At 44.5% G+C, this 25,022-nt stretch overlaps 1 long non-coding RNA gene across 1 annotated transcript in view; it reads left to right on the top strand.

Annotated features, from left to right (window-relative positions):
* The window catches only part of LOC134740258 (uncharacterized), a 61,260-nt gene extending 37,608 nt beyond the window's left edge, over positions 1-23,652 (top strand). Inside the window, exons 4-8 of the long non-coding RNA XR_010127584.1 lie at positions 8,032-8,366; positions 9,288-9,401; positions 19,995-20,092; positions 22,410-23,289; positions 23,401-23,652. This is a non-coding gene — a long non-coding RNA (uncharacterized LOC134740258). The remainder of the gene's footprint in view (positions 1-8,031; positions 8,367-9,287; positions 9,402-19,994; positions 20,093-22,409; positions 23,290-23,400) is intronic.
* The last annotated feature ends 1,370 nt before the right edge of the window (positions 23,653-25,022 follow it).

The following is a 25,022-nucleotide window of genomic DNA, read 5'->3' as shown; positions in this document are numbered from 1 at the left end:
ATGAACAAAGTCAATCGAATCCTCACTTCTGGAAAGAGCAAATGCAAGGTATACACAATGGAGCAGGGTTTGCTTGAATTCAAGTTGCATCCTGAATGAATATGAACCATAGTTCTGGTTCCCTTTGAGAAGCCCTGGACAGTTAGGATGATGGCATCCCATGGTTCCAGCTGTAATAGCTTCCTACTGCTGCTGAAACACATGGCCACAGACTTAGTGGCTGAAAACAACACTAACGTATTCTCTTGCTGTTTCAGAGGTCAGAAGTCTAAAATCAAGGTGTCTGTGGGGCTGCTCTCATTCTGGAGGCTTTGGAGGACAATCTGCTTCCCTGCCTTTTTCAGCTTCTAGAGGACACCTGTGTTCCTTAGCCTGTGACCCTTTCCTCACGTCACTCCAACCTCTTGCTTCCATCACCACCTTCTTGTTTCTGTGGTCACATCTATTACTGTCTTTGACCCTGCCTCCTTCTTGAAAGAATCCTTGTGATTACATTGAGTCCATCAGGATAACTGGATACTCTCCCCATTTCAAGACCCTAATCACATCAGCAAAGTCCCTTTTGCCATATAAGGTAACATATTCACAGTGATAGTGATAGGAGGCAGCCAAATGCCTAGGCCGATAGGGGCAGGTCCTGATGAAACCCCACTTTCAAGCCAAAAACAGCCTGAAGGCTGAAAGACTGGGCTGCTGGTCTCAGATGAAACCTGTGACCCACAGTAAGAACTTCTGTTCCTGTTTGCCTGCCCTTTCCTGACAGATTCTTTCTGAATAATGCCTTTTAACCAGTTGAATGTTGCCTTTTCCAAGACTACCTATGGCCTGCCCCTTCCCCATTCTAAGCCCATAAGAAGCCCCCAACTCAGCCATATTAAGTAGACTTTCCCGCCTTTGGGTAGGGAGACCACCCCTGTGTCCCCTTTCCACTGAAAGCTGTTTCATCACTCAATAAATATCCCCATCTTGCTCACTCCTCAATTTTCAGCGCATCCTCATTTTTCTTGGGTACAGGACAAGAACTCAGGAACTGGTGTGCAAACCAGAACTCTACCTGGGCGGGCTGAGTGGGTGAGCCATCTCCTGCAGCAGGCAGTGTGGCTGAGTGAGGCCTAGGTGGGGCGTTGCCAACTGGAGGTCCTGGCTTGCAAAGTGACCAAGAGGAAAATCCTGCATCAACAGCTTCTGAATTAGGATGTGGAAGTCTTTGGCAGGGGGTAGGGGGGTCATTACTCAGGCTGACCATATGTGTTTTGCTATAAATTCTTGCAATAAGCCTGCATTTCTGATGGTAAGCATCTATCCAATTCTATGCTATTTGTGCTTCAATATATGTCCTGCGCCCATCTCCTGTAAGGGACAGTCCATGTATTACAAGAACAGACCCTCCTTGGCAATAGTTGGTAAATAGTCAATCTAATTTCTGGTTAATGACCTATTGAGTTATGACCCATTGACTTGCCATTTGCCAGTGACCCGCTGGCTTGCCAATCATCAATCAGGTTCTGAAGAATTTGGATGTAGTGACACAGGCCTGTAGCCAATTGATGGTAGGCTCTTTAGACTAGGAGTGATCTAGAGTCAGGATTAGGACAGCCATCCCATTAGAGAGCTGTGTACAATATTTGTAAGCAGAGGAAGCTGATTGATCAAGAGAAGCATGAAATAGAAATAGAATTAGAGAGCCCCTGTGGCCTTTGAGAGACTGAGATGACTAGATGCAAACCCTGCAGGGACTGGCTGTGCTTCCTACCCTGCCCCTTTCATCTAAGGTCTTTCTGTGTCGTTGTGATAACCTTCATCTCTGTTTTTTAGCCAGTCAGAGAGGAATTTGATTCTTTGCAAAGCAAACAGCTTCAAATAGAATATTCTTTTATTCCTTCACACGGAGATAGTAACTTACAAGACCCTTTAAAGTACAGATCCTGTGTTCAGCAGAAGTCTTCCAAAATGTCAGAAGACCAATGAAGAGAAGGTGGGATAGTTCCCCTGGGGTCCCCTTATATCCAGGGGCTTCAATTCCCATGCCCTGGTGGCTCTCATTTCCCACAGCTAGAACTACTGAAACTCTAAGGGCAGACCTGGCTTCTCCATCATTGATCAAGACAAGGGGTCACTTGACAATTTTCTCAGGGTTGAGTCACTGAGGAAAAACAACAACAACAACAACAACAACAAAACCCAAAAAACTACTCTCACTTTCCTACACTCACCATGTTATCTCAGCCCAAAAGTCCAGACTTCTGCCTCACTCTCCCTGTGCTCAACTCTAGGTCAACCAGAACCATCTTCTTGGAGTGCCTTCTGCTATCTGGACTCCCATTGCTGCAGCCCACCAGGTTCTAGCATCTGTTCTAGCCATACCTGGGCTTACCAAGGCCTCTGGACATTGTGACTTGCACCTCTCAACCTCCTGGCAGGCTCCTCACCATCATGCCCCTGTTCTGCCAGGATGGGGGCTTCCTCTTGTTCCCCACCAGTAGGTATGAGTGTGAACCCCGCTGCCTCACTCTCTTTGTACTCCCTACCTGCCTGAGGATGACCCTTCAGAAAACACCTGTGAACGGACTAACGAATTGATTTTTGTTTAGCAGCATGCGTTTGTGCCGTGAAGTATTAATGGGGTCTCTGCTGCCTCCAGTGCCTTAGTTGTCGGGGAAAAATTGAAGAAGACCTGAAACTGCTGAGGATTCAGCTGGTGATTTAATTTTCCCTAATTTTTCTACCTCTGGGGAAATAGGCAAATTAATGAGAAGCCACACCTCTCAACTTGGCTGCAACATATGAGCGGTTGTCCAGGGAATGCAGGTTTATGAGCTCAGCCACTGTGTCTTGTGGTACAGGGTCACTGAGGGTCCTGGGGCAGTTGTTCCCATTCTCCCTGCAGCTGGGCCCCAGGATCCAGGGCACATGGAGGGGAAACCCCTCCTGCATTCCTGGGGTGAGAGAGTCTGCCCGTTAGATCACTCCGCCAGCTTCAGTGTTTTTATTTCTTTCCATCTGGTTGCTGCTTCTACTATGGAACTGATGTTGCTTCTCCATAACTACTGGGGGTGCCAGACAAGACCTGGGTGTGGAGAGAAGATCCCAAGGGACAACATGTTGGATTCCTGAGCCCAGCACATAGCACCAAGAGCTCTGCAGTTGGCCCTGCAACCCGACAGCTCTCAGTCCCAGCTCCAGTCCTCTTGGTGAGGAGACCCGAGCGAGTCACTTATTCTTTCTGGCCCTCAGCTGATTGCTCTAGGCCCTGTGAACTCTCAGGGTGCTTGCAGCCCAAATAATCTGTATTTTATTTGTTTTACAAAGCATTGTGTAGCCTTCTGCGTTAAAGAGACTTGCAGCTTCTATGGATTTTGCCACCAGACTTTCTAGTGATGAAAATGTTTTGGAGAGAAGCCACATCTTTTCCTTCTGTTCTGAGGATGTTAACAAAGCAAGTCTTAAACATCATTACAAAGAGGCTTCCTTCCAGTTTCCTTCAGGGTCCTGCCTCCTTGGATTTGGAAGGAGTTTTATCCTCCCTTCGTCTCTCCTCCTGTCTTCTGGTATTCCCTCTGTCCCCCTCTTGGCAGCAGCACCACATGCATCAGAGGGTGGGTGTTTCCTGCTTGTCCGTCAGCTTGGCTATGTGGCCCACATGTGGTATTGCAGGACATTCGACTCATTAAAAAGTCTTCATAAAGTTCCTGGACTCTTGATCTGAGAGGGAACAGGTTTCAGCCCTAGGCAGGCTGCTGGCTCCAACGGCTTCTCCTACCAGGTAACTGCTTCTGATTTCTCCAAGCAAAAATATAGAGCTATCCCCAGGGATCCCCCAACCCATTAATACTTTATTTTAGTGCTTCCCAAACTAGAGTTCAGAAAAAAACTGTTCTTGTCTGGAGGATGTTAACTGATATGCCAAAACATAAAATCTTCCACTTAAATCTATTCTTTTTTATTTAACCATGAAACAAAGTTAGTCATACATTTCTGCTCCAGAATTTCTCAGAACCTTTAAAATATTAGTGTGTCCTGGGAGCCTTCTGAAATGGGGATTAGTCTGCGGCACTTGCTAAATTTATTTGGTCTTGGGACACTTTGTTTCTAGAGCTCTGATTAACAGCTCCCTCAAATAGTGTTTAGTGAAACCCATTTAGGAAAATGTTTTTCCATTATAAGATTTATCACACTGTATTGCAATGATTTATTCACACGTCTGCCTTCGTCACCAGACTGCTATTTCCTAAAGGGCAAGAAATGTATTTTACTCATCTCTTTATCTCTAGCACCTAGCACAGTGCTTTGTAGAGTTGGTCCCCTATGGAGCTCTTGCCAGGGTCACCAACAGCCCCGTCTCTGTTCTCATCTTACACAAATTCCCAGCAGCGATGCACTCAGTTTGGCACTCCTTCCTAATCCTTTTCTCTTGGCTCCAGTGACACCACACTCTCCTGGTACTCTTCCACAACACTCAGGAATCCTTTGCAGTCCTTGTATTGAATCCTTCTCCCTCATGTGTTATGGAAATATCAAAGTGCCCAGGGCTCTATTTTTGGACAGTTCTGATGCTGTAGCTACACTCTTTCCCCAGGTGACCTCAAGCAGATCCATGGCATAAAAGACTTTCTATAGGCTGGTGATTATCATGCTTATGTTTCTAGACATGGCGTTTGAGTCAGACTCTTGTCTCACTACCTATTTGTTATCTTCTCCTAGATGTTAATGTTTAACAAATCCAAAACAAAGCTTTTGATGTACCCAGGAAACCTGTTCATCCTCCAGTCCTTCCTACATTAGTAAATAGCATTATCATCCACCCAGGGGCTTGCTTGTATCTAAACTCTAAAACACGTTTGTCTTATTCTGTTTAGTATTGCTATAAAGGAACACCTGCGGCTGGATAATTTATGAAGAAAAAAGGTTTCTTTGGCTCTTGGCTCTGCAGGCTGTACAGGAAGCATGGTGCCAGCATCTGCTTCTGGGGAGGGCTTCAGTCTGCTTCCATTTGTGATGGAAGGTAAATGGAGCCAGCCTGTGCGGAGATTACATGCTGAAAGAGGAAGCAAGAGAGCGAGCCAGTGCCAGACTGTTTTTAACAACCAGTTTTCATGGGAACTAATAGAGGACTCATTCATTACTGCTAGGACAGCACCAAGCTATTCATGAGGGATCTGCCCCCAGGACTCACACACCACCCATTAGACCCCACCTCCAACACTGGGGATTCAATTTCAATGTGAGGTTTAGGGGACAAGCATCCAAGCTATAGCATCCTCCCAATTCTTTATCTTCCCTTTCAATGCACTGGCACATTCCACTAGTACTATTTCTGTGATCACTGAGATTATTGTTTGCCAGATACTCACCCTCCTCCCCATCTCTCTGCAGAACATACTTTCCCACCCAATTGTGAACCTGTTTAGGTGACTTGCTTTGGCCACTGGGATGTTAGCAGATGTGTCCAGAGCTGAATGTGTTTGGGAAGTGTGGTTTGGCATTGCATCCTGTGTCAGTTATCAATATATTACCTCTCAGCTCCAATTCACCCTTTGTTGCTCCATCTGTGGAAATGGCTAAAGGCCCTTTATGTCTTTTTCCTTTGCCAGCTGGGATAGTGTTCAACTTTGTTGATGAGGGCCCTGGATGTGCTCCATCCCCTCTGCACACCTGCCCACCAGCCTGGGATGTCCTGCTCCCCAGAGGGTGGTTCTACTTGCCTGAGGGCCATGGAACAGCTCTGGGTTAGGAACCCAAGAGAACTTCTCTGCCATCATATTTCTCTTGGACTATTCTGATAGCCTGTGAACTGGTCTCCTTTCTTCCATTCTTGTTACCCTGCAATAAATCCTGATCCCAACTGGTTAGTGATGTTTCAGTCATCATACATAAAGTTTTCATATATATCACTTTCTGATTCAGACTAATTTAGCTATTCTAGCATATTGATTCATCTATTTGATTTTGGGTCCTTAACAATATTTTCATTATGATATCTTTATAAAATATTTTCATATCTAGTCCTCCTCACTGCTCTTCAACACACTTTTTCAGTGATTCTTTCCTGTTCACACTTCCAGATGAATTTTAGAATCATTTTGTCATGTTCTCCAGATAACTCCAATACTATAAGTTCATTTGGGAAAATTAACATCTTTATATTATTGAGTTTTTCCATATAAGGTATTGACACATTTATATTTAGTTAACTTCTTTTATGTCCTCAATGAAACATTCTGATTTTCATTATCTAGGCCTTGCACTTTCTCTTTCTCTTTTATTTTCTCTTATAGGCATATAAGTCTTTGCTGTTACTGTGTGTGGGATTCTTTTCTCTCATATTCTTTACATAATTACTGTTAGTATATTAAAAAGTTATTGATTTTTGCACGTTTACTCCATAATGAATCATCTTATCGAATTCTTATTAATTCTATGTGTGTTCAATAGATTCTCTTGAGTTTCTTGGATACAAAATCATATTGACTATAAATAATGATAGTTTTTCTCTTCCTTTCCAATAACTATACAACTTACTTATGTTTTGTATCTAATTATACCAACCACAACTTCTATAATGATGTTAAATAATAATAGTGTTCCAGAAAATTTTTACATTCCTATGGAAAGAAAAATGAACATTGACTTTTTTTCATTCTATGTAAGAAAATTAAAATGAATCATAGACTAAATGTGGGAGCTAAAACTATAAAGCTTTTACAAGAAAGTGTAAGATAAAAAAATCTTTGTGTCCTTGGGTTAGGTAACATGTTTTTTAGATATGACACAAAAAGCATAAATCATGAAAGAATGATAAATTGGATGAAATTGAAACATTGATAAATTGAATTTTATCAAAATGGAAACTTCGGCTTTTTGAAAGGCACTCTTAAGAAAATGAAAAGACAAGCCACAGACTGGAAGAAATTATTTTCAAAACACAAATTTAACAAAGAACTTGTATTCAGGATATATAAGGAATCCTTACAACACAGTGAAAGGAAGACAGACAGCCAAATAAATAAATAAGTGAACAGTTTAAACATATACTTCACCAAAAAAAAGATGTATTGGTGGGAAGTAGACACCTGAGAAGATGCTCAAAATCATCAATTATTAGAAAAATAAAAATTAATGTCAAACCAAGATATCACTGTACATCCACTAGATGGTTAAAATTTAAAAACTGACAATAGCAAGTGCTGGTGAGGATTCAGAACAACTGTAACTCACATAAAGTGTTGGTGAGAATGCAAAACAGCACAGCCACTTTGGAAAACAATTTGATAGTTTTTTATAAAGTTAAACATTTATTTAATATGACCCAGCATTCCTACTTTTAGATATTTACCCAAGAAAAAAATGTGTGTTTATACAAAAGTCTATACACAAATGTTTATAGCAGATTTATTGATAATAATCCCAAACTGAAAACAATAAAAATATTCATCAATCATAGAATAGATAAACAAATTTTGGAATATTTATACAATGAAATATCATTCATTCAACAACATGGATGAATCTCAAAAAACAGTTTGCTGAGTGAAAGAAGCAGGACTCAGAAGGCTACCATCTGATTTTATTTATATGGCATTCTGGAGGAGGCCAAATTATAGAGATAGAAATCAGATCAGTGGTTTCCAGAGCTGGGGTGGAAGAGGACATTAACTATAAAGGAGCTTGCGAGAAATTTTTGGGGTGATGGATACTCTATGTATTGAATATCATGGTGCTTCAACGACTGCATTTATTTGCTGAAATTATCAAAGTGTACAGTTTAAGTGAATAAATTTTAGTGTGTGCAAATTGTACCTCAGTAAACCTGACTTTTAAAAAAGAGATATGCAGTCAACAAAAATTCTTGTTTTGTCCTTTGTTTTAATAGGAATGACATTATTTACGTATTATTTCTGGCCACAGGTTTTAAAAAATAAGACGTTCTTTATTATGTTAAAGAGATAACCTTCTGTGTCTTTAAGATTTCTTAGTTGCCAGCAACAGAAACTGATTCTGGCTGATTTAAGCAAAAAAGAAATTTGTTGGCAGGATTCTGGATGGTTCAGAGAATCACCAGGAAGTCAGGAACAAAGAGTTCCTGGGCAGCTGGCACCACAGTGCAGATCATGACATGGAACACAGAGGAATGGCTGCTGCCGTCTTTGACCATGGGATGCCAAATCTCGAAACACCAACTCTGCTGGTCCTCAGAGCCCAGATACAGCTACTTGTGCTTCTATCACTGTGTCCCTGGAAACAGATGTTGCTGCTATTACTGGAACTGCCATAAAAGATTCTCTGCTGCCTGGCTTTTTTGCTCCCCAATCTGAGCTTATGCTAAATGCCTCACTGTTGCTGCAAGGAGGGGGCCAATACCCAGGGCAGTGAGCACTTGGCCTTTCTTCCATTTCTACAGTGAAAGATGGCTCTGCCTCCCACCCAAACTCAGAAAGCGGGGAATTTCCCAAACATTGGAAAACCTTCAGATGTGGAGTGCCCTCCCACTAAAAACATTCCCATCACTGTCCACTTGTATCATTTAGTCCTAGTATTTTAAAGAAGGTCCCCTTTAGGAATTGATTTTGAATCTTCATAAATGATTTTCCGGCTCCTCTTGAGATAATCATATGGTTTCTCTTATTTGACCCATTGATATGTTCTATAATCAGATTTACTAATATTAAAACAGCTTTGCATTCTTCAGTAAACCCTATTTGGCTGTGGTAAATTATTCTTTTAATATACTGTTGAATTCAATTTCCTGGCATTTTGTCTAGAATTTGCACATTTATATTTATGAGTGAGGTTGGTCTAGTTTTATTTCATGCCGTCTCTTTGCCAGCCTCAGTGACATTCTGGGCTCTTCCTCCTAGGGATTTTGTGCCCCCTGGTTGGGATTTGAGCCCTGAACTATTTTTCATAAACCACAGGCTTTACAACAACCCACATGGCTCATCGAGTGTGAGGAAATTATAGGAACGGACACAGATATGGTGAGAAACTCTAGATGCCCGAGGCATCCCTTAAATCACCCTGGACATTTACTGAGGGCCTACCATGTGTCAGCTGCTGAAATATTTAACCTGAAGATTAAATAAGTTTCTCTGTGGGTAGAATTCAGATGAACCATGAGAATCATCTGAAAATAGAGACTGGGAGAGGAGACGGGAAAGACCATCTCATCCACCTGTGTCTTAAGGTTGTGGGCGGGGGTGGGGGTGGGAAAATGAAGTCCAAGAAGGGAAGAGACCTGCACCCAGAATATGATCCAGGTGTCCCTGACTCTGTCCCTTGCTCTTTCATAGACAGGACAGCCAAAAGCAAACAAACAAATGAACAAACAGAAAAGGTCCAGACTCTGGTGAAAAACATGCTTCAGGCCCCTCAGTAAGAGTGGACAAGACAAACATCTTTACAAGGTTTGTATTTGTATGCTGTATGGTTAGATGCCAGGCCCCTTTCAAGATCCTCTGGCCTTAGGAAATTCTACAGACTTCTGCCAGCCTACACATCCTACATTAGTTAAACTTAAAGTTAAACTAGTTCTAGGCTCAGATAAGCACTCATTTGTAAAGAACCTGCTCTGTGCCACGCCTGTGCCTGATAGTTACAGAGATAACAATGGTTCAAAATGATATGTTTTATTGGAGTGTATCTGTATCTGCTCCAAATACATGACTTTTTGCTCATAGGAATGGCATCTTTAAAAAGTCCTATCTTTTATTTTTCTCTTGAGGCTGTATTTAATAGAACAAAAGGTCTTTGGATAATTATTAAGAAATTGTCTCACCACCCTCTCCAGGCTCTGTGATTTTCAGGTGGGTGTTTCTGGTGATTTCCCAGCTGGGCTCCCCTCTCCAGTGCAGCCTGTAGTCCCAGGGGGATCTCCTGCGGCTGGAGTCCAGTGCAGCAGTCTCAGGCTGGTCAATGTGAATCCCCGTTTCCACATCAGGGAGGCATCTCCTCACCTGTGGGTGTTCCCCCAGGCCATGCCTGGAGGCAGAGCTGTGCTCTGTGGCCTGTGTGGCTATTGTCTTGTTCTGCAGTTCAGTGTCTGCAAAACTTTCCCTTGCACGTGGTGTGGTGCCCACGTCCACACCCACAACTCCAGCATCCCCGTGGTCTCCATCTTGTTACTCTCCAGAACACATAACAGACCAGGGACAAATACTGTTCCATACAGAAATCTGCAGACAGCTCTGACTTTGTAACAGCCCTGGCCGGGGGAAGAGTGAGACCAGGGTAAAGAGGAGGCCCTGATGCACAGCAGGAGATGTTCTCTGGAATGAGTGGGCAGAGCTTTGCTTTCACCTTGACTGTCACTAACTCACTAAGTGACCTTGACTGAGTCTTTTTCCCTCTCTGGGTCTTGGTTTCCTCATTTTGCACAATGAAAACCCTTCCTCCAGCATCAATTTTCCTTGGCTGTTCGGCTTTAAAATAAGGTAAGTGAAGACAGAGGTCTTTGGGAAGGTTAAAGCTTTCATGATCATCACAGTCTTACTGGTTGAGGTTTTGTTGAATTGACATCCAATATGAGAAGATGCCTTAGTCAGCAATCATTTGATTACCAAGAATAGAAACCATCTAAACTCCCCTTAAGTGAAGAGACAGAGGGGAATTTCCAGACACCCAATGGTAGAGGAATTACAACTGGGCTTCACAGAGACTGAAGGTCATCGGGTGACTTCTTTCTCTTTGTCTGGTGCCATGTGCCTGCCTCTGCTCCAGTCTTCTCTTGGTAGACCAGTTCCTTCTCTAGGGCCTGTAGTTAACCTCCCTAAACTCAGCTACTGTGAGGTTCTGCCTGGTATGGGCACCAGTCTGGCCCTGGCTTCTCTTAACCTATAGCTATGATACTCAACACCATAGAACTGTCTCTGTGAGTGAAGAACCAGCTTGGGTGAGGGATCCACCCTTAGTCTGATCACATGTGTGTGCTGAGTAGGATCCCATGTTACTGAGAACTGAGATCATTGTGGTGGGTCCTGGGGAGAAAGTTCTCTGAGGGGTAGCCTAGTACTCTGTGCTGGAGCTAAGTCATCTGCTTCAATGTTTCATTTTACAAAGAAGTAAAATGAATAATGGAGTTGAAATGACCAGTAAAGGTCACACAGAGAATTAATGGCAATGCTGTGACTTGAATTCAGCCCTCCCAATATATAACACAGGCATCACTGCAGCCCTTCTCTGGTTCAGATGCAGAGGAGTATTGGTGCTTGGTGGATGTGCTCTGTAGTGGAGACGTGAAAATCAAAACAACATAACTCTGTAGCCAGGCTGGATGTGCCAGGTATGTCTTCTTAAGGCCGGGAGTTACTGTAGGTGGGCAAGGGCTGCCTGCCATGAGTGGAACACTGATGCAATTCTGGGGTCCCACTCTGAAGCTCGCAGGCTAGGTGAGGAGACACCAGATGGATTTGCACAGCAATCTGGGGGACATTCCTGGGGCTGATTTAATGCCTCTGCCAGGGCTCACTAGAACTGGGCAGACCATTCCTACAGTATTCATCAGCCACAAGGAGGCCTCCCCAGGACGCATCTCGGATGTCTTCTGTTGCCTCCCAACTTTCCACCTCCATATATGGTGACAGAAAGCATGTGCCATACCCTGTACCCACATCCTCCCAACTGCACCAGAAAAGGGAATGTTTATTTTTAGAAATGGGGCAGGCTCTGGGGATGTACCGGAGAGCAAACAGGCAGTGTTTCTGCCCTAAAGGGGCTTATGGCCTAGAGCAAAGGGTAGACAGAACCACACTATGCTATGTGCTGTGAAAGAAAGGGGCAGGAAGCTATAAGAACACCTGGGGGGTCCCTGACCTGGCTCAGGGAGGGCCTGCCAGGATGACCTCCCTGAGGAAGTGCTTGGGCTGAGAACTGAAGGATGGGTTATGACAATAACTAATATTTTTGAGCACACACTAAGTGCTCTGTGAATGCTGAATCATTTATTCCTCTAGCTAAAGGTTCTGTTACTGCCTCCATTTCACAGATGAGGAGACTGAGATACAGTTAGCTTTTGCCAATTGTCTAAGACTACACAGTTAAAAAAAAAAAGGAGGAGGGTACTATACAGCTGGAGACTCAAAGCCTGTCAGTCTGACTGCAGAGTCTGCATTGGTAATCATTAAACCACAGCAGCTGTTATGTAGGCAAGGGTGTGAAAATGACAGAAGGGAGGCTCAGAGAAGGCACTGAGAGAAGGCCAGACTGATGGAACCCAGCAAGTGAGGTGCAGCCAGGGGCAATACGAGGCCTGGGGCCTTGCAGGGCCTTGAAGAGCCTTGTAGGAGCTTGTGGACCACATTAAAATTTGAGTTTTTATTCTGACTGAAATAGGTAGAAAGACACAGAAGGAATTTAAGGACAGGAAATACATAATGAGAATTGTATTTTTAAAAGACTATTCTGTTCTATTTGTGGAATGGTGAACAGATTGGAAGGGGGTAGGAGAAGATGCCAGCAGACAAATTTAGAGGCCACTACAGGGGCCCAGAGAAGGGGCAATGGCAGTCTGAGGGTGGGGAGGCAGCAGCGGAGAAGGAGAGAAGTGGGAGGGAGAACTGGTGAGTTCTTTAAGAGGGAGGATTGACAGTCTTTTGTAATATGGGGGCTGCAGGAGAGGGAGGTGCTGAGAAGACTCCTCGGATTCTGAGTTGTACATCTAGATGGAGACTGGTGCCATTCACTGACATAGAAGGCACTGGAAGGATGGACTTATTTTCTGTACTTGTCCACACTTTTATGTATGTGTGACTCCCAAATTCTAAGGATAATTTTAATTTGAGGATGTTTAAGAATAGTAATGTGTAAGAGGTGGTTTGATGGCTCTGGGAAATGAGAAAATGGCAACCTGGTATTTTCTGTCTCTTATGGATCTGCACTGTTACTAAAAAACATGACTTAGCGGGTGGAGCCGGACACACCTCACCCCCAAGTGGACCACAGGGAATGAGGTTCTTAGGCAGCCTTTCTAAGGCGAGTCCTCAGCCCTGGCTTTCCAAGCTCACTTGGCAGGAAATTCAGAAAATTTATACTACTTGCTAGAATTCCACATTCCCCAAACCCAGGTTCTCTGAGGGAGGCCTAAGTATGGGGGAACATCCATGTAATCATATGTAGCAGGCATGAAGCAGGGGAACAGAAAAGTACCAGGGAAGCTGTGAAAAGTTTCTACTCCAGCCTTTGTAACTGGGAAAAAATGTAGAAACAGAGGACTAGGAAAAAGCCACCAAATAAATGAACTTCGAGTAACAGGGAGAATCATTCACCTTCTGCCCACCTAAAAACCCCTCTTCCAGCATAGAATATCCACACTCATCACAGGCAGGTTCCACACTCATCACAGGTAGGTTGAAGCAGACTGTACTGGATACTGTCATATACGTCCAGATCCCCCCTTTGGGAATGAGGCACTCATTCCTCCAACAGCTGGTAATAGTGGCTGCTGACAGCTCACAGCTGAGGCCCCTTTGGAAATTGCCCTCTATCTCCCAAGATCATGCACTCTTCCCCAAGGCAGCCTTGCCTTCACTCCAGACAACCCTGAAAGCCATCCCAGCTCCATACAGAATCCTGTTGCAACTGCCTCTCAGCTCACCTTCTCCCTCTGCCCCACCCTGCTTCCTTCACTCCCAAGAACACAGCCCAGTAAATCTCCTGCATGTACATCTCCATCTCATAGTCTGTTTCCTGGGACATTTGACCTAAGACACTGTGCTGGCTTTGTAACGTGTCAGTTTGGCTTGCTGACATGCAAGGATTCCCTTTGCACGTGTTTCTGGTTAAGGTGGGTGAACTAGGAGATCCTCTAAGGATTTTTTTGGGGGCAAAAGGGAGGCAGTCGCCATCATGTAGCACAGGCACACTGTTGTTAACCTGCTGACTCACCTCCTTGGTGAAGCAATAGCTGGGCCAGGTGTGAGTGTTTAGCTCAGGGTTGAGGGTCTGGTCTATGCAGGAGTTCTTCTTCACCAAGGTCAGAGGCAACAAGAATAGCAGGTTCCAGCCTGTCCTTGTGAGGTCCCAGCTTGTGCCTGTGGGGTTTCAGCCTGTTCATAATCCTCCCTTCCTGATGCCTGCCTTGTGGTCTTTAAGCTCCACCATCAGACACAGAGACAGCCTTACCTGGACTATTTAACCAGCTCCCACAATGCATAGGTCAATTACCTGTAAAAGGTCCCTTCATCTATCTCTCTCTCTCTCTCACTACCTCTCCCCACTTTCTCCATCTCTCCTACTAGTTCAGCTTCTCTGGTCCAACTCTGACTGATACAGACCCATTCTAATCAAGGAAAAGCTTAAATTCCTGCACAAACTAGTGCAGTAGCTAATAGGGTCAGGTTTAGTGAGAACAACAGGAGCTTAGCTGACAAAGTCTGCTCTTTGAAGAAAGAAATATGAGCAGTAAGTATGTCCACCCTGGTGCCAGGATGTAGAAGACCAGGTTATCCCAGCCAGAAAGGAAGGTGAAACAAATGGGAAGGCATCAAACAACAGAGCAGAGCAGTATTAGATGAGACCCTGCCCAGCCACTCCTGATTTAAGGCTGTACCAGTGTCTAATATGGAGGGGCTGGTGGTTAAATCCTTACCTCTCATCTGCTGCAGCGTAACACTGAACTCTGGATATATGAGCATATATAAAATAATATACAAGTTCATTCCATAGTTTGTCTCAGTTCTCAGTGCCTCCTTTTGTGTTCCATCAAAGGCCCTGAGTTTTACTGTCCCTTCCACCCCCCAGCTAACTGGGGCACTGCCCAGGTGCAGCCAATCAGGGGAGCCTCCTCCTGCACAGATTCAGATGTGAGCTGAAGCTTTTCTTGAGGGGTTTTTGCCTTTTCAAGGGCATCTGTTTTCTAGTCATGCTTGCCCCTCTTCTTTCAGGAAATAGTTACTGTACTTTTTAGCTTTTGAGCATGACTGAATGCTGCCCCTCAGGGTTTCCTGGGTTGGGAGTGATTTTCCCAACATGGAAGGATGAGGGATAATCTAGGCATAAGGAGGGGAAGCAGAAACAGAAGGTTTCCAGCTGAGTAATGAGAGAGGGAAAAAGAATAATAGCCTCAAAGGAGAATGGGAGGAAGAGGGTTTATTAGCCACTATTTGAAAACACAATGGTCCCAGAGCAGAATTCTTAATAGATTCAATGGTTTTTACACATATTTTACCTGCAAAACTGGAAAAAGCATGTGAGAAAGGAATACAGAAACTCCGGAGGACAGCTTAACTTTCGATTCTGCTCTCCTTAGAAGATCCAGTCTCTCACTCTTTAGCCCTTAGGGCCTTATCCAGGGATTCCTTGCCTCCTTCTTCACAAACCGTCCCTGCCTTAGAGGATCAGACTAAGTATAGTGGAGCCAGTTCTCTTGGGAAGGCTGTGCTGCTTGAAGGCTGCTCAGGAATGCTTCTGAAAGGGCTGAGAAATCCTTTCTTTTTCTGTCCAGCTCCCCCAACTATTAGCATATTTGCTCACTTTGGTAGGCTACAAAAGTACCCACCTCTCCCAAAAGATATTCACCTCCTAATCCTTGGAACCCGTGATTATTACTTTATATGGCTAAAAAGGGCCTTTGCAGATGTGATGGAGAATCTTGACGTGGAGAGATTGTGTGGATTATCCAGGTGGGCCCTGAGAGCAATCACATGATCCTTATTAGAAGGGGCAGGGGGAGATGTGACACTCACATAGAGAAGGCCACAGGAAGATGGTGCAGAGAGAGACACAAAGACGTAAACTTTTAAGATGGGAGTGATATGGCCACAAGCCAAGGAATGCCAGCAGCCGTTAGGAGCTGGAAGAGGAGACTCCAGGGGAGAGCAAGACCCTGCCAATACCTTAATTTCAGGGCCAGTGATATTGATTTCAGACTTCTGGGCTCTGAAACTGTGAAAGAATACATTTCTCTTATCTTAAGACACCAAGTTTATGGCTTCTTTGTCACCCAGCCACAAGGACCTAATGTATAGACCCTTTGTGTGCTTCTGTGGAATGTCTCCTACAACAACCCTGGGAGAGTGGGGACCTCCAGAGAAACGGTGTGGGGAGGACAGTGTGCAGAGATCTCAGTCCCTGAGCAGGTAGGTTTGCTGGTGGGAGGGAACTGAGTTTAGACCTAGAAAAGGACCACTGAGTGCAATGAGATAGGACAGCCCAAGGGCTGTTGATTTGAACGCACATGTGTTTATATTCTTGTGTGACTTCTGATCTGTTATTTCATTTTAGGCGTGCTATTTAAACTTTTTGAGTTTCCTTCTCTGTAAAACAAGAAAAATAATATATACCTTATCAGCTATAGGAAGAATTTAATGGGATGAGGCAAGTTAAAAATAGTGTGCATAATTCTAGCAGATTTAAATGCTAAGAAGGTGATTCCTACAAGAAAAGAAAAGGTATGGCAATTCAGGTATGGTTCTAGCAAGTCTAGCTTCTGGGAGGACAAATCCCTGTGGTCTGACTGCCAAATTATACCTCAGTTCACAAGTTTGCTAGAGCTGCAGTCAGGGTCAAGATGGTGTCTGTGTGCATTAGAAACATGGTGTTCAGGATGCAGGAAGTGGAATCAGGCTGAGGGAAGGAAGGTGGCATGGACCAGGTAGATTCTAGGTACCAGTCCTAGAGGGTCCCAGGGTGGCAGGCAGCAGGACTGGCTACATAATTTGCCAGGCTCCATGCAAAATGAAAATGTGGGGCCTCTTACTGAAAGATAAGAATTTCAAGACAGCAATAGCAGAGTATTAAGCCAAGCATGGAGCCTTTTTGAGCACAGCCCCTTCTGAACACAGGGTCTTGTGCAGTGGCATAGATTGCAGGTTCATGAAACAAGCCCTGCAAGGTTTGAGACAATGGGGAATTCAGGATAAAGTCCAGCCAGAGAAAAGCAGAGTCCTGCTGAGTCCCAAGGCAGTGCCGCTTAGCCCCGATGTGCATAGGAATCACTAGCCCCTCTATGTTAATACTATTACTGATAACAATAACAACACCAGTGATAACATTACCTTAGTAGCCTGTATTTATTGAGCACAAATCATGTGCTAGAAGCAAAGCTAAGTATTTTACAAAGCATTGTCTTTTTCTCCCTGGTTTGAAAAGAATTAATAATACCAATCTATGCCAGGTGATTATCAGTGATCTTATTATATATTAACTTATTTAAAGGCATATAAACATTTTACTATTATTTTTCATGCATCATCTTGCTTATGCCTTCTATCATCCCTATAGCTGGTACCAGCACATTATGCCCATTTGACAGATATGGAAACTGAAATTGACAAAGGTTCAGTAACTTGCCTCTATCTGTCTGGGTCCAGAGTCTATGCTCTCAAGCTCTCAAGTAGCTGGTCCTCGTTACAAACAAACTGAAAGGGATTGAATGTTGGCTAACACTAAACAATTTACAACATGCTTTCATGCATGGTAACTCACTACAGCCACCTGTGAAGCATTGCTGGTATCCAGTTTATGGATGAAGAGATTGAGGCCTGGGGGTAAGTGAGCTGTCCAAGTTCACAGCCAGTAAGTGGGAGAAGCCAAGCCCAGGGGCTGGGGGCTCTGTGAGAACACCATGCTGCCTGTTTTTCATTGGAGGGACAAAGGAATGAGGTGTATGCAAAGATCTGCATCCAGCTCCCGAGTCTGATGAGTTCGGGCAGTGGCTCCAGGGAAAGGAGGAGTCCAGGAACGGAGCTGGTGGGGGAGGCGCTCCCAGGAGTGGCCTTCCCAACAGCAGGTGCTGCTCTCCTCCTGCCGCTGAGGAGTCACATGTTCCCTCTTCTGAAGGACTCTTCCCTGTTTCTGGTGAGCATTCCCCTCCCCAGGCCAGACAGGCAGCTGAGCAACAAGGGCTAAGAGAGAGTTCAGACTCTAGGGTTCAAAGCCTGACTCTCTCTCACTGGAAAACTTTCCTCAGTTTCAGTCAAGTGGAATTAATAATAGTGCCCTTCTAACAGGCTTGTTATGAGGATGAAATGAATTAATCCACATATATCTCGGAGAAGAGTGCTCATCTCAGAAGACGCACTTAAGCAATGTTGTGAGTAGGTGTCCTCTTCGCGCAGAGAGCTCTCATCCTGGGGTGCTGGTTGGGACCATAGAAGGTCCCCCTGAGCTGAGAGGCCAGCTTCCTTATCTGAGCAACTGTCAGCCTTCCCCTGCTTGGCTGGGCCCAGCCCTGGACCCCATCCTCTTCCTCATTTTCATTCTGCCAACATTTTGGCAGCAGCTCATTGTTGAGATTCTGTGAGATTCTTTTTTATCCACATGGATTATATATAATCTTCAAAGAAAATGACACCAATTTTCTCTCCAAGTGTGATAGACTAGATCAGCTCCCATTGGGGTAAGGAGGTCTCAGTTCTGGTCCCAGCATTACTATTTGTTAGCTGTGTGATTTTGAGGATAGCATCAAAATTCTCTGGGCCGTGGTTTTCTTGCTAAACAAGGAAGGAGTTGGATTTAATTTTTTTTTTTTTTTTTTTTGAGATGGAGTCTCACTCTGTCGCCCAGGCTGGAGTGCACTGGCACGATCTCGGCTCATGGCAACCTCTGCCTCTGGGGTTCAAGTGATTCTCCTGCCTCAGCCTCCTGAGTAAGTAGGACTACAGGCATGCGTCACTGCACCCGGCTAATTTTTTGTATTTTTAGTAGAGACGGGGTTTCACCATATTGGCCAGGCTGGTCTAGAACTCCTGACCTCATGATCCACCCACCTTGGCCTCCCAAAGTGCTGGGATTACAGGCGTGAGCCACTGCACTTGACTGAATTTAATTTTTGAAAAGTGCCCTGAGCCACCACTCCATGCCAGATAATGTATGGGGCGGGGCGGGGGAGGGGGGGTGTTGGCGGGGCGGGGGCACCAGGGGATGTAAAAACAAAGGTTCCAAGCCCCCCCTCAAAGAGCTCCACTCTGGGGCAGAGGAACACCATGGTGAAAGGCCACATCATCCGCTAGCTATGTTTGACTCTGACACTCTAGAATTATTCCTATTGTCACCCTTGACTCCTACAATGCTATCATGCCGAACAGTGAACAAATATGTCTGTTGCTAGTCCTTGCTCTTTCACCAGGTATCTGTTCTGTCTAAAGAAAAATTTCATCAGACAATCCAAGTTCTGAACCATTGGTTTAGCATGACATGTGTCCCCCCTAAAAAGGTCCTCTTACTGGTCGAAGTCCAAGGTTATGGTAATGGCTTGCAAAGTTCAGATTCAGATATTAGATGTGGCCCTGAGTTTCTTGGATTGGTAATAGAAGAGACATTCTCCCAGCTCACCTATACCCTTTTCCAGGAGGCCTCTCCCTGATATTTCAAATCAGCAGGCCTGGAGGCTTCTGTCTCAGTAATTCAACAACTACAGCAGCTGGTTCTTTTCCCTTAAGATTTAATACTTGTCATTTATCTATGTCAAAACTGTAAAGGAGCAAGTTTCCAAAGACAGATTTATTATGTGTGCTGAGTGTCTCAGGTGCAGCAGTGCATATAGATGGGCTGAATTCCATATTTTCCCTGAGTTTTTGTTCTATAAAAATAGCCACTTTTACTTTGCATTCAGGCAAGCATGAAATATACAGTCTTGAGCTGTGAGTCACCACGGGGCACTCACAGACAGTAACATTATTGTGAGACTGGGCTCTAGCCATTGGGTTCAGGATCAGCTGCCTAGCTTGCACATGGGTTGGCTTAGGCAAGGAGCAAGTTGTAATCAGAGCTAGCTACATAATTTGTGAGGCTCAGTGCAAAATGAAAATGTGGAGCCTCAAGGTTAAAAAGCAAGAAAAAAAGTGCTGTTATAGATAAAGCTTTTTTCTTTCTTCTGCAGTCTCTCTCCCAGCTTGTCATGGTGTTTTTCATTTGTTATTTAATGTCATTCTAAGAAAAATTAAAGTTTTCAATTATTAGCATGAATTTTATCTTTACATTGTGCAAGGCAAATATAAACGCAAATATAAAAGCACTTAATGTGTATGTGGAATTACCAAACTTATACAATTTGCATTTTGTAGCCCCTCCCCAAAAGGTGCCTTGAGCTGTCCAGAAGAGACAAACCGAAGCCCTGCGCTGGAAGGGAGGAAAAGAGAGAGGACCCCCTCCTCCCACCAAGGTATGTTACTGGCTGTAGCTGCCTGAGGGAGGGCTCCAGGTGTGGGGACACTTGCAGGGGAGTGTGCAGCCTCTTAAGTGCCCCGGACCTCTGCCCCTTGATGGAAGAGGCATGCACACTCTTCCTGCTTGTACCAAGGAACTCTGCCCGAGGCAGCCAGAGGCAACTGAGGCTGTGGGTCTGAAGAAATTAAGCCAGGCATCTTTCCTTTCCATGGGCTCTCACCCCTCCAACCCATGGCAGTTGGCTTCCCTGGATTTTTGAACCTGTGTGCTGGGATGTGCTTGCTACCTGGATTGGGTAGGTGAGACTTAATCCCCTGGAGATGGGGCCTCTGGCTAGCCATCCAGCAGGTGTGTAGGGGTGCTGCCAAGCCTCACTACCAAGACTGTGGGTGTGTGCTGGGCCCCTGACTCTCCCTGTGTCCTGTCTGGGGTGGAGAGCAGCCACAGTTGTGCGGTGGGGCCTGGGGGAGAGAGAGGCCCCACAGCCCCCGTAGACAACCATCCTGGAAAGGTGGGAGGAGGTAGGACCACAAGTAAGCTGAGGTCCTAAGCCCCTGTGAGTGCCCCATTGTCCCATCAGACCTCACAAAACACAAATTCAAAGATACAAGTCTTAAGAATTTCAAGATGGCAACCACAGAGCATTAAACCTCCTGAGGAGGAAGCCCAGTATGTGGCCCCTGCCCCTGAGGCCGCCCTGGCTGTTACCCTAGATCCACAGCATGGCTTGGGACTGACACTACCTTACTTAGTAATCCTTGGAGCTCTGACCCTTTCAGGACCTCACCCAGCAGGCCAGTGCATTTCAGGGCTGTGACAAAGAGGAGAACAAGGAACATATGTTGGAGACAGAGGCAGAAACCCTGGACCCTAGTCCTGCTTCTGCATGACCCTATCATCTGTGTTACCTTGATAAAGTCATTCCACTTTCCTACATTTACCTTTTACCATAGGGTAAAGAGGATGGTGTCTACCTTTCTCCTTTGCCTCCCCAAGATATTAAACACGGAATGCTAAAGGAAATGTATGTGAGTGTCTCCAATCTTTAGAAAGCAGATGTCATATAGTCACAAGGCTGAAGAGAAACTGGAAGCCAGCTGGGTCGATTTTTTACTCCAGACTTCAATTCCTCCTTCAACATTCCACTAAGAAATCGACCTGCCTCTGCTTGAATTTCTCTTGTGACAGAGAGCTCACTACCTTTCAAGGCTTCTCATTCAATGATTGGATAACTCCTATTGCTGTAAAGTGCCTAGAATAATGTCTGGCACATATTAGGTATTCCATAAATATTTGGTTTTTTTTCTTTCACAATTGAGATTTTATTGGTTGCGTTGAGGATCAGTATACAGACATTTCAATTTGTACACAATTCTTAACATACATACCAATAATCTAAAAAGCCATTATTGTAATTCCTTTTTAAAGTTGTTCCAGTGACTTTCCAGCTTGAAATTTGGAGGCAATTTTTCCTTAAGAGGCTATCAAATATCAGTATCTTCACATATTGATCAACTGTTACATAGTCCCACCAATTCAAAATTGAATTGCATATATACCACATACTCAAATTTTCAGTCTTCCACAGCACATGAACACAGTTATTAGGGAAACAGGACTGCGACCAAAGATGGTACAGAGTGCACACAATTCTGACAGGAAGAGCCATGTTCAAGGGCTGGCTTTCTTTAGGAAACAATTCTACTGAAAAACAACATGGCACTAGAAGTAATTTAAAATGTCCGAGACATAAATGCAGGACTGTGACTCTATGTTGCCATTCAGTATGCTTTATATTACAATATATAAAAACTAACCCCCATCTATGGAATGTTAAGCTAACACCCAAGACAGTCAAAGCCTCCCATAATTCAATATCCCGCGCTATCTTCTGGTTGTACCAAAAAATAAACAACCAGCAAATGACTTTACCTCTTAAAAAGCATATACTTAAAAAATGGGATGAGGTGGGATTCCCTCCTTAAAAACGTTTCTAGATCTACTAAAATACTTGCATTTACAAAATAGTTGATAAAAATACTCTTCTGGATTGTACAAGAAGGGAGACGGGGACCGCTAAGACAGGGTACATGCTATTAATCAGACTTGGCTTCTCTCTCTCTGGCTTCATCAGAGGCTGAGCTCTCCCCGATTTTAGTTTCTCCATTTTCTGCAGATAAATGTTCTTTAGTTTCTTGGTTAGCCACTTGGCCTGTTTTCTCTTTGCTCCCCTTTTCCCTTTGTTTACACTTTTTTTGTCTGAAGATGTATCCTTTCCTGCTGCCTTTTTGGTTTCATTTCCCCTTTTGCAGGAGCGGATTTAGCTGAAAACCACACCGATCCCCTCTTGGGCTCTTCCTTGGCTGCCCCTTCGGCGCAATTGCACTTCCTCTTGGGCTTCGGCAGTGGGAAGAGCGTGAGTCGGTTGCCTTTGAGCTGCAGTGCGCCGAGAGGCTTCGCGAGGCTGGGCTCAATATTCGTTAATGATCAAACAATTATTTATGTTGACAGCCCAAATCTCCCTTTCCGTAGTTTCCATCTGAAGACTTAGCTCTCCCTTCTGGTGCAGAACAAGAAAGCCTAATCTGTCTTCCAGGAGGCTGCTCCTCCTGGGGCCTCTGTCGGTATCCTCTGTGTTGCTCCTAGTTAAACTCTTATTCCTCAGGTAAGATGGTGCTGAGTCTACTCACCATCGGACTGTGGTGCCTAGTATTGGACACCACATCCCTGATGTGCCCGGACACCTCAGTTCTCTCCCACATAGCATCTATTTGAAGAACTGCTCAAGAGGCTTTGTGGGAGGTCTAGCTCCTCCTCACTCCCTCCAGGCTTGACATGCCTCCCCCACCCACCACCCCGTACCCTTCCCAGCATCCTTCCGGTCAGGCAGCAATCAGCTTGCATCTGAGAGGGATCAGCTGTGGTGACTGAGGCTGGCTTGCTCTTGCAGCCCCAGGAACACAGAGATTCGTGCTGAAGAACCAAATGGTTCCTACAGTACAAGCAGGCGCCAGGGACTCCGCAGGAGGCATCACTAGCGCCTTCTAATTGATGAGCAGTCCAGCTCTGAAGCTGTGAGCTCTAAAGCCAGATACCTCCTCCAGGTGACTCTGATCTTCCTCTCCCAGCTGAATAGAGTGAACTTCAGTGTTTCTGGCTTCCAGTTCCTGAACTCTGCTTCTTCCAAGGCAGGTAAGGCAGTTTTGTTCCTCTGCTGGAAAAGTAATTTCAGGCCTCCCTGTGCCACATGCTGGTCCTTTTGCCTGGAACGCTCTTCCTGTCTTCTCTGCTTTCTCCTTCAAGTTTTAGCTTAGGCATCGCCTTCTCTGGGAAGCTCTTCCTGACTCCCATTCCTACCCACAGTGAGTCACTTGCTCTCTGTTCCTCACTTCCATGGCGTTTCCTCCTGTCTCCATCATTCTGCTCATTAGCCCAGGTGACAATTATTTGTTGTGGTGTTTGTTGTAGACAAAGATGGTCTTGTCTGTTTTTTTGGTTTTTGAATTTGCTACTAAATGTGTTTTTGATAAATGAATAAATATAATAACACCACAATAGCAGCTAAAAATTATTTATTGAGCATTCACTATGCAAATGCACATGCATTTTCTTAAGTATTCCAATAACACGGTGCCATGGTTATTATCTCAGTTTTAAAGACGTAGAAACAGGCTCACATGAATTATGTAACTTGTTCAAGGCCATAATAGCAGTTTGTGGTGAGTCTGGGACTTAAACCTAGGTCTTTTAAAAAAATTATTATTCCAAAGTCTTATTTTAAACTTTGTAGTATGAATGTTTATCCCAAAGATTTTAAGCACTCCTGAATGTTATATCTTGCATCTAAGAAGATAGGTAGTTCTCAGAAAAAATCAATTGCTTAGAATGCCTTTTGCATAGAACTGCTGCTGATATTTCTTTTTGCCAATAATAGAACTTAGACTCATATTAGGCAGTGCAACATAGTGGTTAAGAACTCAGACTTTGGAGTCTGCCAGACCTGAGCTCAAACCCTAGCCCTGATACTAGAATCTTGTGTAAATTACCATAAGTTGCCCAAATCATAGTTTGCTTATATAGTATATAAAAAGGGGCTAAACTATGTTGGAGAAATGAAGCTGTTATTTACAGATGCCATGATTGTGTGCTTATAAAATCTAAAATAATCTACAAACTATGGTAGGCTGAAAAATGCACCTCCAACGCCACCTCCACTCAGGATATCAGGTCCTAATTTCTGGAACCTATAGATGTTACCTTATTTGAAAAAAGCATCTTGGCAAATATTGTGCCGAACCCCCGAATTGCCTCAGTAGGGAAAGCACCAGGTTCACAAGGCCAAAGAAGAGACCCAGAGCCAGCAAACGAGACGTGGGGTTTTATTAGGGGCTCACACACAGGGGAGAGAGTCCAGTGGCAGTGGGCTGGGCAGGAGACCCGGACTACCTACAGAAATGGTCCAGTGGCAGTGGGCAGGATGGCATAACCACATGGCCCAGTGGCGGTGACCTGGGCCGGAGAACCACAACTTGCTTTCTAACTGTGTAATTAAGTTAGAAAAATTTACCAATGTTACAAAATAAAGTCCAGAAATAGACTCATATATCTAATTACCTGATTTGTTATTAAGGTAGTGCATAGGAAAGAAGGCATATTTTGTTTATTAAATGTTGCTCCATCATGCGCTTTATACAGCATTTTCGCTTAACAGCCTCCCTCTAATGACCTCCACCTGGCAATCTTCATTTAACCCAAAACTCAAGGCCTCAGTCCCCCGTACAGATCAGCCTGTGTCCCACAGGACTGGCCGGGGGGCTGTTATGTTTGTGATAGAAAAGGAATGAATCTCCAAGTTGGCCACTGCTGGATTCCCTAGCTCAGCACAAACATTCAGGTGCACCTGCCATAAAGGGTCATTCTAAGAG

Source organism: Pongo pygmaeus, chromosome 9 (genome assembly GCF_028885625.2).
Source record: "Pongo pygmaeus isolate AG05252 chromosome 9, NHGRI_mPonPyg2-v2.0_pri, whole genome shotgun sequence".
Taxonomy (NCBI): Eukaryota; Metazoa; Chordata; class Mammalia; order Primates; family Hominidae; genus Pongo; species Pongo pygmaeus.
The sequence above is the reverse complement of the archived record's forward strand: the minus strand, read 5'-3'. Positions and strand labels throughout refer to the sequence as shown.